Here is a 15,737-nt window from a genome sequence, read left to right as displayed (position 1 = left end):
CTGTTTCAAGATCCACGTTCGTTTTTAACAAGATCTCCAGGTGATTCCTGGGCACATTCAAGTTTGAGGTACAAATAATAACCATTTTTAAATGCCTATCATGTGCTGGGCTTTCTTTTAAACGTCCAAATACACACGTGTGTAATGTTAATATTTTGCATTGCCTACCTATTGTTGCTCATATTATTTCTATTTTAATGTTTATCACATTGTGTTATTGCTGTCCTTTACACATTTGTCTCCCCCACTTAACTAATTATGTTGTTTCTGGCAAATCACTAACCATTCTGTGCCTCCATTTCTTTTTTCTATCGTAAAAATGGAGACAATACGAGAACCTACTTGAAAAGATGCAATGAGACATTGCTTGTAAAACACTTAGCACAACAACTGGCCCATGGTAAGTGCTCAGTAAAATGCTTGTTATTTTTTTTTTCAATCTTATAAAAAGAACATGGTAAAAAGCATCCCTGTACATAACTCTTTTTCCACATTTGATTTTTTTTTTCTTTTGGAGAAATTCCTAGAAGGGTCAAGGGATATATTATGTTCAGAGTTTCTGGGTTCAAAATAGCACCAGGATGGACAAATTTTCAAGGTACGGAGAGGCTAGATGATAACTGATCTGAGAACATCCAGAAATAAGAATTTCAGCCTGAACAGAGACCTGGCAGCGGATTGACCCTGCTCTCCAACAACCCACATGCCCAAGTGGTATTCCAAGTACTCTAAAAGAAATCCTTAAAATCTCAGACACCATTCTTGGCTTCAATTATAAATGCTACAAAAACATTGTCATAAAATGCAGCATAATATTCTACTGAACGAGAATATAATAATGCCCATTTCTAATCCCCATGGTTGCCTATTTAGGCCTTTACAAATTTTAAATTTTATTAAGAACTTGGCAACGAACAAAGGCAATAGATAAAAATTGTCTTTCCAATGTTCTCCTTTACAATTCACCGTTGGATGAAAGAAGAAGTGGTGATTACTGTTAATGTGATAACTTTGTAGCAGGAAATGCAGACCTGGGGCCAGGCCTCCCTTCTAGAGACCCCCGCCCCCAGCAGCTCCCATTTCAGCCCTAATGAGGGACCTTACTCCCTTCATTCATTTTAAAATGTCCCTGTAGAAAGCAAAGGAGGCCCCTTCCCCCAACCCCTGCAAGTGAAAGGAGTTCATTAAGTCCTTTCTCAGGCACAAGGATTCCCGCTGGGAATTTCCCCAAGGGGCCAGGTTCTCTGTAGGAGAAAGGTTGACCCTTCATGCTCTGAAATGCCAAAGGGCATTTTTAAAAATTTAAACTTTTTATTTTGAGATAATTGTAGATTCCATTACAGTTGTAAGAAATCATACAGAGAGATCCCTGTCCCCATTACTCAGTTTCTCTCGATGCACAGATCCCATCCTGCAAAGCTATAGTACAGTCTCACAACTAGGAGATTGACATTGAAATAAACAGTCGAGATACAGAAGGATCCTTCATGTTACCCAAGGGCATTTTAACAGAAGGGACAAACTCCAGGTCCTCTTTTACTAAAATCTGGGAAAAAATTACGATGGATATTTTCATGTTTCCATATGATTATCCTAATCATACATTCAATATTAGCTCCTTTATTATAAAAGCACGTAACAAAAATGCAAAATTACAGTTGGCTTAGACTCTTTAAAACATCTATGTCATAAAAGTCATCAACAAAGGAAGAATGGGGAATTTTTCCAGATTAAAATAAATTTAAGCAGACAAGCTAACTAAATGCAATGTGTGACCCCGGATGACGGTAAACAATTGCTATAAAAGATATGGGCGCAACAATGTGAATATACTTTACTGAACTCTACATTTAGAAATGGTTATGATGGTAAATTTTATGTTATGTGGAGTTATTTTTTTTTCACCACAAGAAAAAAAAGATAATGGGACAATTAATGAAATTTGAACACAACTATAGCCTAGACAGGAATATTGTATCAATGTTCAATTCCTGAATTTGATCATTGTACTTGATATATAAGAGGATGTCTTTGTTCTTAATAAATACATGCTGAACTTATTTAAGTAAAGGGGGATAAAATGGTTCAAGAAAAAAATGAGGGGGTAGTGTAAATATGGTACATGTTAACAATTGGTGACTCTGGGTAAAGATTATACAGGTATTCTTTGTATTACTCTTGCAACCTTTTTGTAAATTTGAATTTATTACAGAATACATTTTTAAAGGGATTTTAAAAAAGGTAAATGATCTTTGTTCCAATCCTGTCATAAGGAAAATGATTTTCTATTTTAACTAACATGTCTTTGAGTTTTCACTCTGAGAGAGGTGCTGGCCATTTCCATGTTTTTTTCTCCTTTAATCCTCTCAGTAACTCCGCAGGGAGGACTTCATTCTTATCCTTGTTTTTTTGTAAGAGGGGATATGGGGGTTGCAAAGGTGTTACCCAAAGTCACTTGCTGGTTAGGAGCAGGTGAGAACACTTGTGCTGTCAGGGCCACTCTAGAATGGCCTATTAGATTTCTTTCTCCCCCCCCTTTTTTTTTTTTTTTAACGATGGACATACACTGTTTACACTATTTACACCATCTTGCCTTTTCACTTAGCAGTCTATGTTGGAGCTCTCTCCCTATCAGCATTTACAGACTTGCTAGCTCTTCTCACAGGGGCATAGTGTTTCACTGTGTGGATAAGTCCTATCTAATTTAACCAGGCTCTTATTGATGGATACTTAGGGTTTCCCACGTTTTCACTATTACAAACAATGCTAGAGGGAACGTGCCTACATATACCAATTATCTTATGAATGGAGTGACTCGGTCTTAGAATGGAATTGCTAGGTCAGTACCTTCCATTTGCGTGGGAGTTGCCAAACTGCCCAGGAAGATTTTGAAGTCAACCTTGTGGATACATTTGTCTATTCATGCAACATGTTTTTATTGAACACCTACTATGCATCCGGCATCGTGCTGGGTACTGGGACAAAGCAGTGAACCAGATAAAAACTCCCCTGTTGGGAGGCTGTTAAGGGCAGAGGAAATGAGACACATAAAACAGATTAAAAAAAATAAAAATAGTAAAATGGTAGCCGGTAGGATGCGAACTCATCAACACATAGAGAAGTGATGAGATTACTTTCTAGTTTTCAAATTGGCTCTGAGCTGGCTGGAAGTCAGGGAGGAGGGAGAGTCAAGCCATTTTTAGTTTTTTTATCCTTATATGTGTAAATTAATATAAATAATCCTATATTGTCAGATTTCTAGGACAGTTCCAATTCCCTGATTTTTATATAGGATGCGGTGATGAACTTGCTTGTGTTTAAAAACATCTTCCAGGAGCGGCCGGTTAGCTCAGCTGGTTAGAGCGCGGTGCTCTTAACAACAAGGTTGCCGGTTCAGTCCTCACATGACCACTGTGAGCTGCGCCCTCCACAACTAGATTGAAACAACTACTTGACTTGGAGCTGACGGGGCCTGGAAAAACACACTTAAAATAAATAAAAATTTTTAAAGAGTGGGTGCAAAGACAATTCATTTCTTAAAAACATCCTTTCAAATCTCAAGATTTTTCCTTGAGACAAATTTGAGAAATGTAACTCCTGGGATAAAGTTTAAGCCTTTTAAAGATCCTTGGCCTAAACTCTGATGGACATTTAAATGGTCCTCTTTAAGAATTTGCTTTTTAAAGAGCGCTTTGGTAGTTCTAGTTTTGGGGGAGGGGGTGATAACGCCTCTACCTTTTGGGAATCTCACCCCTTATTTCAAATTCAAGGTAGGACTCCTTTGCCCAAGAAAATGAGGGCTTGGATCTCTATAGTCTGCTTTGTTTTTCTCCTCAGGACGATTATAAAGTGAATGCCTGGTCTGGCTTTGATTTCAGGACTGCAATGCAAATTGCTGCTGGGTGCTGCGAACACAACCTGGGTGTAACCTTGGAGGAGTTACCCAGAGAACTTTCTCTTTTAGACCATTTTTATTATCTGAAAGATGGAGGGGTTCATTCATTCAGGCAGGCAGCAGCTATTTATTGAGTACCTACTATGGCCAGGCCCCTTCTTAGGTGCTGGGGACACAGCAGGGAACAGGACAGACTGCTGCTCCTCCCGCATGCAACTCACAATCTACTGGGGGAGACACAATGTATTTGAAGTCCCTCAAAGACATTACAAAGGGATAAATGCTAGGAAGGAGACCAGGGGGTTGTGAACAAGTTCACTGAGGTAAACCCGTGGGAGGTCGGGGAAAAGCCAGGTGTAAGTAGGTCGGAAAGATGAATGAAAGTTAAGCAGACCGAGTTGTCAGAACCTGGACCTAAGAACATAAACAACTATCCAGGGGAAAGCCTTGGGGTCTGGGGCATGTCACCCTGCCTTCTTCCCTTACTCCCCAGGTCAACATAACTTGTTACAGTAGTCCCTACTTATCTGCAGTTTTGCTTTCCACACTTTCAGTTACCCATGGTCAACTGCAGTTTGAAAATATTAGATGGAAAATTCCAGAAATACACAATTCACAAGTTTTAAATTGTACACTGTTCTGAGTAGCATGATAAAATCTCTCGCCATTCTGCTTCGTCCTACCCAGGGCGTGAATCATCCCTTTGTCTAGTGTCTTCGCTCTATAGATGCTACACCACCATGAGTCACTTAGTAGCCATCTAGGACTGTCATGGTACTGAGGTGCTTGTGTTTAAGTAATCCTTATTTTACTTAATAATGGCCCCAAAATGCAAGAACAGTGATGCTGGTAATTCGGATATGCCAAAGAGAAGTCATGAAGTGCCTCCTTTAAGTGAAAAGGTGAAAGTTCTCTCGACTTAATAAGGAACGAAAAAAAATCATATACTGAGGTGGCTAAGATCTGTGGTAAGAACCAATCTTCTCTCCGTGAAATTGTGAAGAAGGAAAAAGAAATTCGTGCTAGTTTTGCTATCACACCTCAAACTGCAAAAGTTACAGTCACATGATAAGTGCTTACCGTGTTTTCCAGAAAATAAGACCTAGCCAGACAATCAACTCTAATGTGTCTTTTGGAGCAAAAATTAATAAAATATAGTAAAAATTATAGTAAAATAAGACCAGATCTTATATGATATAATATAATACGACATGATATGATATGATATAATATAATATTATTTTCGGGGAAATAGTATATAATACCCGGTCTTATTTTACTATTATTTTTGCTCCAAATGACGCATTACAACTGTTGTCTAGCTAGGTCTTATTTTCGGGGAAACACGGTACTTAAGATGGAAAAGGCATTAAATTTGTGGGTGGAAGACATAAACAGAAAACATGTTTCTGTTGATGGCAACGTGTTGTGCCAGAAAGCATTGAGTCTATATAAGGACTACAGCAAGGGACATCAAGCCATTTGTTGCAAGTAAGGGATGGTTACACAGATTCAGGAATAGGTTTGGCATCTTATCATCTCAAGAAGAAGGGTGAGTATAGAACAATAAGATATTTTGAGAGAGAGAAAGATTACATTCACACGACTTTTATTACAGTATATTGTTATACATAATTGGTTCTGTTTTATTCTTATTTATTGTTGTTAATCTCTTACTGTGCCTAATTTATAAATTAAACTTTATCATAGGTATGTATGTATAGGAAAAAACATAGTATATATGGAGTTCAGTGCTATTCAAGGTTTCAAACATCCACTGATGTTCTTGGAATGTATATCCTTACCTTGGAAATAAGGGGGGACTACTGTAATTACTTTCCAAAGCCCAGCCTGCAGGCAGGGTTATTGGCCTGCTACGTATGTGGACTTCCTGAAGCTTGGAGGGAGAGGGCCTGCGCAGAGGAGATAAGAACAGGTCTGGATAAGGGGGATCAAAGCCTCTCTTTATCCCAAAACAAAAGAGGAGGCAGAGTCTGGATCCACAGCAAATCCAGGAAATAGAATCCTTTCTAGTCTCTTAACAACAACGACAGTGGTTCTTATTACTACATATCAGGCATTGTGTTAAGCGGTTTCCACATGGCTTCTGGTTTAATCTTCAGTAAATTTCTGAAGTAGGTACTTGTAGGGCCAGGGAATTTGAGTGACCTGCCCAAGGTCACACAGGTGTCAGAAGCCAATACCCCAAGCAACAGGACCTCTTCACCATTGATATCTGGGTAGCACTCTATAACGTGCATTTCCATGTACCATGTAATTTTTCATAACAACACACTAAGGAAAACAATGGGAACCCCCTTCTAAAGGAGGAATCCAAGTCTTAGAGAAGGTAAGTGCTACAGGTAAGTTCCAAACCCATGTTCCCCTATTCACCAACAAATATTTATTGAGCACCTACTATGAGCGAGGCCCTATTCTAGATACACAGTGAACAAAATATAACAGTGCTCAGAACAGATAAATAAGCTGTCCCTCGTGGAGCTTACCTTCTAGTCAGGTAGTCAGTACTAAGTAAGTAAATACATTGGCTGAGGATAAGTGGAAGGGAGATGGGGAATGCTGGAGGAGGAAGGTAGAGGTTTGTTATTTTAATAGGGAGGTGATGGCATCTTTCATAAAGTGACATTTAAATAAAGACCTGAAAGAAGTGAAAAAATAAGACATGTATTCTTTGGGAAGAATTCCAGGCAGAGGGGTAAGTAATTGCAAGGGCCCTGAGATGGGAGTGTGCTTGGTGTGGTCAAGGAAAAGCAAAGAAGCTAGTGTGGTGAGAGCTGAGGATGGTAGAGGTGGGACTGGGTCAAGATAATGGGGGCCATTGGAAGGACTTTGGCTTTTGCTCTGAGTGAAATGGGGAGTCATAGGTAGGGTTTGAACAGAGATGGAGCATAGTCTGACTTAAAGGTTGCAAAGACCCTCTGGCTGCATCAGAAGAGGAGACCATAGGGGACGAGCATAGAAGCTGGGAGCCCAGTAAGGAGGCCGCTGCAGTGCTCTAGTAGAGTGAGGAAGGTGGTAGCTGGCACCAGGGCGGTGGCAATGGAAGGGTGGTCAGGATCAGGTTTGGGATCTGATTTGAAGGAAGAACGGCAGATTTGCTGATAGCTCTGATGTGGAAGCATGAAAGAAAGGATTCAAGAATGAAACTAAGGATTGGGGCCCCACGATATACCATCTGCCTCATTTGACAGTGGAGGAAGCAGGTTACTGGGCACCCGTATTTCCCTGTCACCCTCACCGCCACTGTCCCAGTTAACATTACTTCAGGGAGAACTCTAGTCTGTGCCAGTGTGTGTGAGGATGTACACGAGAACAGGCCTCATCCTTTTCATTCATTGAATTTATCTCATGAAGAATTGTGAGATTGTACTTGTGTTAAATGCCAAGAAGAGAAGAACAGGGTATAATAAGAGGAAGGATTGATTAAATCATAGGGCCTGAGAAAGAGAAGGTCAAGCAGAATCAGAGGGAATGCAGCAGTTAACAGGCTGAGGGGTGAGGGGGCGTGTAGTCTGACCCCATTTTACAGATGGAGAAAGTGAAGCTCAGACAGATGAGGTTGCCAGCCCAGGTAACAAGTGGTGGAAGCAAGACTTCCAAACAGCTTCCTAAAAGTAGAAACCTATCAAGTGAGGAAGAACTGAAGTGTTACCTCATTTCTTGATCATCACCAAATTTGGAGCATTCTCTATAGAGTAAGGCATGCTATCTGTTTCAAGGCTCAGGATGGAGAAAGCAATTAGTGGTTCGGACTGGGCCCCAAGCCACAAAGATGTCACAGACGTCATCCTGTGGTGGGGCCTGTTCTCACAAGGGCCATTCAAAGTGGCGTGTTTCAGGGCCAATGGGCAGAAAGGCTGTGTTTCCTCAATCATGTCTTCTACCTTTAAAAAATGATCTTGGACAATTCAGGAGAGGTAAATTAGGAGTGATATTACTACTATTACTAATAACAATAATAACTCAATATCGTCAATAATATTGTAATAACTATGAATGGTGTCAGATGGGCACTAGATTTATCGGGGTGATAGTTGGGAGGGGCATAGTGGGGCAGGGTGTAAAGGTGAAGGGATTAAAAAGTACAAATGGGTAGTTACAAAATAGTCATGGGGATGTAAAGTAAAGCATAGATAATATAGTCAATAATATGGTAATATCTATGTATAGTGCCAGGTGAGAGTACTAGACTAGTCAGGGGGATCACTTTTTAAATTATATAAATATCTAATCACCATGCTGTACATCTGCAATTAATATAAAATAATATTGAATGTTAACTGTAATTGAAAAATTTAAAAAGGGAGGGAAGATAAACGCAAATAAGAGGTCCAAATTTCCAGGTATGAAATCAGTCATGGCGATGTCATGTACAGCATAGGGAATGTAGTCAATAATATTATGATACTGTAGTGTCAGATGGTATCAAATGGCTGCTGGACTTATCATGGTGATCACTTCTTTAGGTATATAAATGTTGAATAACTATGGGATGTACCTGAAACTAATATAACATGGTATGTTAGTTATATTTTAAATAAAAATCTTTAAAAAAAAACAATAACTCAAGCAGTCATTCATTTGATGTCTGGAGAAATGGGGATAAAATGTTATCTATAGATACAAAGATTGTTGCAGAATGAAGGGCGGGCTTTCCTGCCTTCTGCACACACTGGGCAAAATGCTCTTCTTCTATGTGATCACCTTACTAACCTGCCTGCTGAAAATCCTCCAAGGACTCCATTTCTTAAGGTCTGCATGACCTGGCCCCTGCCTCCTTCACCAGATTCCGTCTTCCTTTCCAGCTGTGTGCTCCAGTCACATGGACCTCCCCTCAGGTCCTCGTGTGGGCCGTGCTCTTTGTGTCACAGGACCTTAGCAAGTGCTCTTCCCACTGTCCAGACTACACGCCCCCTCACCCCTCAGCCTGTTAACTGCTGCATTCCCTCTGATTCTGCTTGACCTTCTCTTTCTCAGGCCCTATGATTTAATCAATCCTTCCTCTTATTATACCCTGTTCTTCTCTTCTTGGCATTTAACACAAGTACAATCTCACAATTCTTCATGAGATAAATTCAATGAATGTTTCCCTTACTCGTGTGTAAGCTCCAAGAGGGCAGAACCAGGACTGTTTTTGTACTCTGCTTTGTCCCCAGTCCTTACCACAGTGCCTGGCATGTAGTTCGACACATTCAGTAAAAACCTATACCCCTCCTCCATCAAGGCACCCTCTTCAGTGAGGGCAGCAAGGAAAAAATTTCCATGGTTTTGCAGGGGATGGAGAGAGGGGGGTGCCCATACAAGGAGGAAGGTACCCCACTTCCTGTCCCAACCCCCATCCCCACCCCAGGGACTTCTCTTTTTTGGAGAAGGGCAAGAAAGAAGAGATGGGAGCTGCCAGGAGCAAAGCCTCAGGATAGTTTCCCTGGCTCAGAACAAGGGGCTGACTCTCCTCCCCAAGCAAAGGAAAGTGGGTGGAGCTATGCGGTGAGCAAAGCGCTCTAGGACTTAGGGAGATTTTATGGCCCAAACTCCGGCCCTGGAGGGACTTGCTGTGTGACTTCCGGGCAAGCTACTGCTCCTTTCTGGGCCTCAGTTTCCTACTTACAGGGCCTCCTATTCAGTCATAATAATACTAACAATAGTTAATATTTAATGAGCGCTTACCAGGCACTATGCTAAGCCTTATATAGGGTAACAGAGTGGTTAAGACCACAGCTTAGTATTTTTTTTTTCTTTTTTTCCTCAGTTTAGTATTTAATCCCAGCTCTCAGCACAGTTCCTGGCTGTCTGACTTTGGACAATTACTCTGTCTCAGTGGGCCTCAGTTTCCCCATGTGTAAAGTGGAGCTAACCCTCCTTCCTACTTCATTAGGCTGTCCTAGAGTCAATGCTTAATACCTGTAAAACGCTCAGCCTGGTACCTGGCACACGGTATTCTGTCCATAGCTACTACTGACATGCTTATTTAATAATAACTAATGAATAATACTTGACCAGACTCTGTGTATTTGTCTAGGCAGATATATTTAAAGCAAATGTTTCAATGGCCCATTTTTGAGTTTCAAAAAGCAGAAAAGAATTCCTTTTATGGGTTGATTGCGCCAGGAAGAGGTCTGGGTGTTCCTGTTGAAAATGAAAGGTGAGGAACCCACTTTGCAAATGAACATGGCCTCTAATGATACTGCGATTAAGACTGAGTACTTTACAATGAGGTTCTTTCACATACTTGGGCTCCGTGAATCCTCCAGTCATTCCGGGAAGTAGGCATTATGATTATTATTATTCCAATTAGACGGGAGGATGACTGAGGCTCAAACTCCTTAGCATAGCACACTCGGAGTGGGGGATGGGGGTGGGAGGTAAAGCTAGGAGTCTAGTCCCAGCTTTTTGCCACCAACCAGCTGTGGCTTTCAGGGAAACCCCCTCCCCTCAGAGTCTCGCTTTCCTCGACTGTAAAATGGGGCTCATGATAACTCGACACTGCTTGTAGACTTAGAGGTGAACTGGGCTTGCCTTAGTAACCAGGAGCCCAAGAGACAGGTTATGTGACGCTGGGAGGCTGGGAGAGCACTTATCTCCACACCTGCCAAGAGCTGGGACAGCCAGGAAAGCAGAGTAGTATGTATTCATTATCAACAACAATGTGTATTTTTAATGTAACAAGCATTTTAATGGTGTTTTCCTTGCCAGGCCCTGTTCAAAATGCCTGACGTGTGTTAACTCATATAATTCTCAGAACAATCTTATAAAGTAGATACTGCCATTATCTCCATTTTATAGGGGAAGAAATTGAGGCACAGAGCGATGAAGTCACTTGCTCATAAAAATACCTATCATATATGAAGTATCTATTATACATCAGGCCCTGTGCTAAGTGCTCTGCAAGTTATTAAAAACCTGTAGCTGCTCTAAGAGCTGCAAAGATGATGGCATAATTCAACACAAATATAATATGTTAATTAACCACAACATAGGAGTAAGTCCATCAGTGTACTGAATTATTAGCATGAGGACATCAAGGGTGTATGTATGTCCGTGTGGTTTTCCTGCTTAACATTCATTTTGGAGAGCATCCTTTAATTCGATATAATCTCTAATTTATGAAGAGTTATAAAACTAGTACAAGGAAACTCATGAATGTCTTTTTAATCAGATTCCCATTTGTTTACATTTTGCCCCATTTGCTTTACACTCTCCCTTTCCCATATATAGGCATATTATTGGTTCTCAACTATTTAAGGGCAAATTGTTGACATTGTGTCCCTTTACCCTTCAATACTTTAGTATTTATTTCCTAAGAGCAAGGACATTCTCTTATCTATGTTTTTTTTCTTTGGATGATGAAACAAATGACCTTTAATCACAGAATTTTTGTTGTTTCTTTTATCAACACTGATTACCATCATGATTATAATGATTGTGATCTGTTACATTTTTAAGTAAATGCTATTGCACCTGTATGCAGAGGAAGATCTGAGATCTATCTAGAAACAAAAGTTCTCTTTCTAACCTTTCCTGTTCTCCACTGCCTTTGTATGTGTTTGTGGTATCTCGTAACACCCTTATGTGGCTTTTTTTTTTAAACATCAAGAAGCAAAATCTTGGGGGTGTGGAAATAAAAGCAAAATCTTTTTTTTTTTTTAATTTATTTTTCAATTCCAGGAGAGCAAAATCTTTCATAAAAATATTTCTTTGGGGGCTGGACCCTTGTCTGGCCAAGTGGGTAATCCAGCATCAAAGTTTTTGTTTGAATTCATTCAGTTTAAATCCCAGCAGTAATCCCATGAAGAATTCTCTTTCTATAGCTGAGGAAACTGAGGCTCAGAGAGACCAGGTGATTTATCAGATTCACGGGACCTTGGAAGCAGGCTTCAAACCACAGTGTTCTGATGAAATGTCCCTCTCCAAGACATGGTGTCAGTCCTTCTGAGAATGCATGCTTGGGGAGAGGGCATGGTGCAGGAGATGTATATGACATGTCCTACCACACAGGCAGTGAAGTGAAAGAAGCCCTGGACAGAGAGTCAGGGGACCTCGGTGTCAGCCCAGCCCATAATGTGACTCCACATATGCACGGCCAAGGCAGACCTACTAAGCTCCTCTCCAAATCCACATTCCGCAAGTCTCCCTCATTCCGCAAGCCTTCCTAAAGGTCAATGCACCTCCCTTTGCCCAGGTGCTAAGGCTAAATCATCCTTGATGTCACTATTCCCTTTACCTCTGGAGCCACTTGGTTAAACCTCCACAATCTATCCCAAATCCAGTCACTTCTCTCAATCTCCTCTGCTCCCACTGTGATCCAGGCCACCACCCTGTCTTGCATATTAGATAGCAGCCTCCTCTCTGTCTCTCTCCTCACTTGGGTCTGTTTTAAACATCTGAGTCAAGTCATGGTCCAAAGGTGACATCCAAAACCCCCACCATGGCTTATTAGGTCCTACAAGGCCTCTCTCCCCCCTCGCCCTCTGTTATTTCTCCCCTCCTCACTTCCTCTGCTCTGGCCATACTGGCCTCCTGGCTGTTCCTCCTATTTGCTAACCTGGATCCTGACCTGAGTCAGACTGTATCAATCCAGTCTCTATTTTATCTTCTTCCCAGATTTATCCATACCTGACATTCTCTCATTTGTTTACTTATATTTATTGCCTAACACACCTCAACCAGCGTGTAAGCTCTGGACTTTCCTGTCTGAATTCCATAGCATGTGCTCAGTTAAGGTCTGGCTGCATGGCTGATTTACTTTGCACAAGTTCCTCTCTTCTCTTAGTCTCAGTCTACGTCATCTAAATGGGGATCCCAATATCCCTTGCCCTGACTTCTCCTGGAGTGCCTCAAATAAGGTGGTGAATATGACCAATGAACTTTGCAATCTATGAAGTTCTGTGCCCTTGGGAGACGTCATGCCATTTTTCTTTTACCAGTTGTCCTGGCGTTCACCTACCTCTCCAAATGACAGGGCTGAGACTACTTTCTCATTCAGACTCTATTTTTACTTCCTAGAGTTACGTGGTCATTCTACTGTCCCCAGAAATGGCTGCCATGTCCCAGAAAACCCAACCCTTTCGCATCTTAACTAGGCCTCCCATTCCTGGTGGTGCACAGACATCCTTTGTCACATGGCGGGTCTTGGCTTATGGATCAGAAAACAGAGGCCCAGAAGCCATCCCCATGGCCCTACCAACTCATATATGCTTTCTTTCCTCCAAAGACATACCCCACGTGGTGAGGACAAGCCACAGGCCCTCTTGAGAGATCCTCTTCTTCCTGTACCAACTGACTGGAACCCAGTTTTGGATGTTTGTGTCAGAGGCCAAGGAGTTCCTGTTGTTCATTCACAAGAAGTTCTCCTGGTTGCTGAGCCCATTTCACTTTTGTGTCTCCTTAGCCTCTCTTCAGGTTCCTAGGTAGAACAAGATCCAGTAAGTTTAGAAGCGTTTGCAGCTTCCAGAGAATTTGCCATTTACTTATTTGCAAATACCTGGCAAGAGATGGAGGGAGAAAGCTGTGGTTTTACTCAGAGCTAGAGCCCAGTGAGGCAGGAAACCTGTGCTCACTCATTCATTCAACAAACTTGTATTGAATTCCTCCTGTAGGTACTGGAAACACCGCTTGGAACAAGACAGACAGGTGGTTTCTTTCTGTGTGGAGTACAGTTTATGTGTGTAACAAGAAAAAAAAATCAAGAAAAAGATGTAAAGAAGGAATCACGTAAAACTATTCAAATAGCTGTAAGTGCTACAAAGAGAATGAAATAAGATAGGAGTGATGGAGAGGGGAGACTGTTCAAGCAGGTGGTCAAGAAAAGCCTCTCTAGTTCTCTTTGCGGAGAGAACTGAATGGTGAGAAGCTGGCCACGCAGAGATCTGGGCAAAGAATGTCCAGGAATGTGCTTGCTGTAGGAACAGCAAAGAGGTGAGGTTAGAGTGACCTGAGGAAGGGGAGAGGGTAGGAGATGTCTGGAAAGGCAGGCAAGAGCCAGCTATAGGTCTTGGAGGCCATCATGTCATCATTCATTTGTCCTCCCATTTATTCAACACACATTTACTGAGCACTTACTGTGTGCTAAGACACACTGAGACCCTGCCTTCACAGTTTGATGTATGGAGAGACACACAATAAGCAGGTAAACAAACAAATACACAAGTATAAATACCAGGTACCAGTAAGATAAATATTAGGAAGTGCTGTTTTCTAATAGTTCAGTGCCCCTTTAAGGGTAGAAACAGTTGATACCCGCTAACAAGAGTGGGACATCTCCTGATGGTGATGCCAGAAGTCCTGGAGAACCCAGGCAGCCAGGGACCTGACTGCTTTCCCTCCTCCGCTCTCCCTTCCCCTCCGCTCCTCTCCCCTTAAGATGGCTGACAAAGGCTGGGCACGGTGGGAGGAAGGGAGGGCTAGTCCAAGGGTCCAGAACCGGGTGGCTGACTGGCGGGGGCTCTGCAGCGCCCAGGTGACCTTGCAGCTGGAGGTGTGGGTAAAGGAGAGACTCAGCTGCTGTGTGACTCCAGAGGGGACGCTTCCCTCTCTGAACCCCCGCATTCAGACCTTTGTGTATGTGTTCGGGGTCGGGGCGGGGAGGGAAAGGGCCCTAGGAGGACTCTCTAGTGTCGAGGGACTTCTGCGACCTCCGCATTAGGGCGTGGTATCCCGGTGGGTGATTTAACAGGCCCAAGGGGACAAGAGGCGGCGCCTGTGGAGGAGGGGCAGAGGGGAGGCTCCGGAGTGATTTCAAATTTCCCTCGTCCCCTCCCCGCGCTCCCCCCGCGCCCGGGGCCGGGCTCTGAGTGGTTGCGGCGGGGGCGCCCCCGGGCGGGGGCGGGGCGAATGCCGGGACCCGGCTACAAGGGGACTCGGCACCGCCCCCTGCCCACCCTCTACCGCTGCCCAGTCCGGCTCGCGCCGATTCCTCGTAACAGCTGCCCCCGGGCCCCGCGGCCGCAACCCGCGTGGACGCTCCGAACGCCCGGGACCGACGCCACCGGCCCACTGGCAGGCAGACGAGCGGGCGGCCGCGCCCGGCCGGCAGCGCTGGGGTTAAGCGGCCCAAGTAAACGTAGCTCGGCGATCGGCGCCGGAGATTCGCGAGCGGAGCGCCGAGCACGGCCGCCCGCCGGCCTCCCGCCAGCCTGTCCGGACCCGCGGCTCGACCGCGGAGTCGCGCCCGAGCCAGGCTCTCGGCAGGTGAGCGCCCCGTGGTCCAGGGGAGGCTCGCCCGTCGGGGGGCTCTGGGGGCTGGTGGGGGAGGGGACAGCGGCGCGGTGCCGGGACTGCAAGGAGGGACCCTGTCCGGTGTACCTTCTGGGGAGGCGGCTCCCATCCGGCAGGAGACCAGGCGTGCTGCTAGTGGAGGAGAGGTCCCCTGACCCTACTTGGGGGAAGCCGGCAAGAAGGATAAAATGGGGCGGGAGACGGGGGATATGTCTTGCAGGGACACTAGTGGAAGGGCTACTCTTGCTGTAGTCCAAGACCCCGAGGAGGAGAGAGAAGAGAGAGAGATTCCTAACCAGGGAGAAGACCGGGCGGCATTCCTGGGGTCTAGAGTCGACAGCTGGAGGTGTCCCTCTGGAGAGAAGGGGAGGTCTTGGGGAGGGGGTATCCTTACCTGGTTTTGGCTTGAGAGGGAGCCTCCTTGGGGAGGGAGGCGGGATGGAAGAGGGTTCAGCCACGGAGGTGGGCGTCCGTCCCTTTCGACTTGGACCTGGGGATTTAGCTGAAAGAACTTTATTTTTTTTCCTCCCAGGGATAGAAAAGAACCAGTGGGTGTGGGTGCGGGCGAGCAGGTGGGCTGGGGTGCGTGCGCGTGTTGGAGGCTTGA

General features: G+C 44.0%; 1 protein-coding gene across 2 annotated transcripts in view; it reads left to right on the top strand.

Annotated features, from left to right (window-relative positions):
* Window positions 1-14,810: 14,810 nt before the first annotated feature.
* Window positions 14,811-15,737, top strand: part of DNMT3B (DNA methyltransferase 3 beta) — a 39,032-nt gene continuing 38,105 nt past the window's right edge. For both annotated transcript variants that reach the window (XM_033094289.1, XM_033094288.1), the window contains exon 1: window positions 14,811-15,103. The gene's annotated coding sequence lies outside the window, so the exon portion shown is untranslated. The remainder of the gene's footprint in view (window positions 15,104-15,737) is intronic.

Source organism: Rhinolophus ferrumequinum, chromosome 23 (genome assembly GCF_004115265.2).
Source record: "Rhinolophus ferrumequinum isolate MPI-CBG mRhiFer1 chromosome 23, mRhiFer1_v1.p, whole genome shotgun sequence".
Taxonomy (NCBI): Eukaryota; Metazoa; Chordata; class Mammalia; order Chiroptera; family Rhinolophidae; genus Rhinolophus; species Rhinolophus ferrumequinum.
The sequence above is the reverse complement of the archived record's forward strand: the minus strand, read 5'-3'. Positions and strand labels throughout refer to the sequence as shown.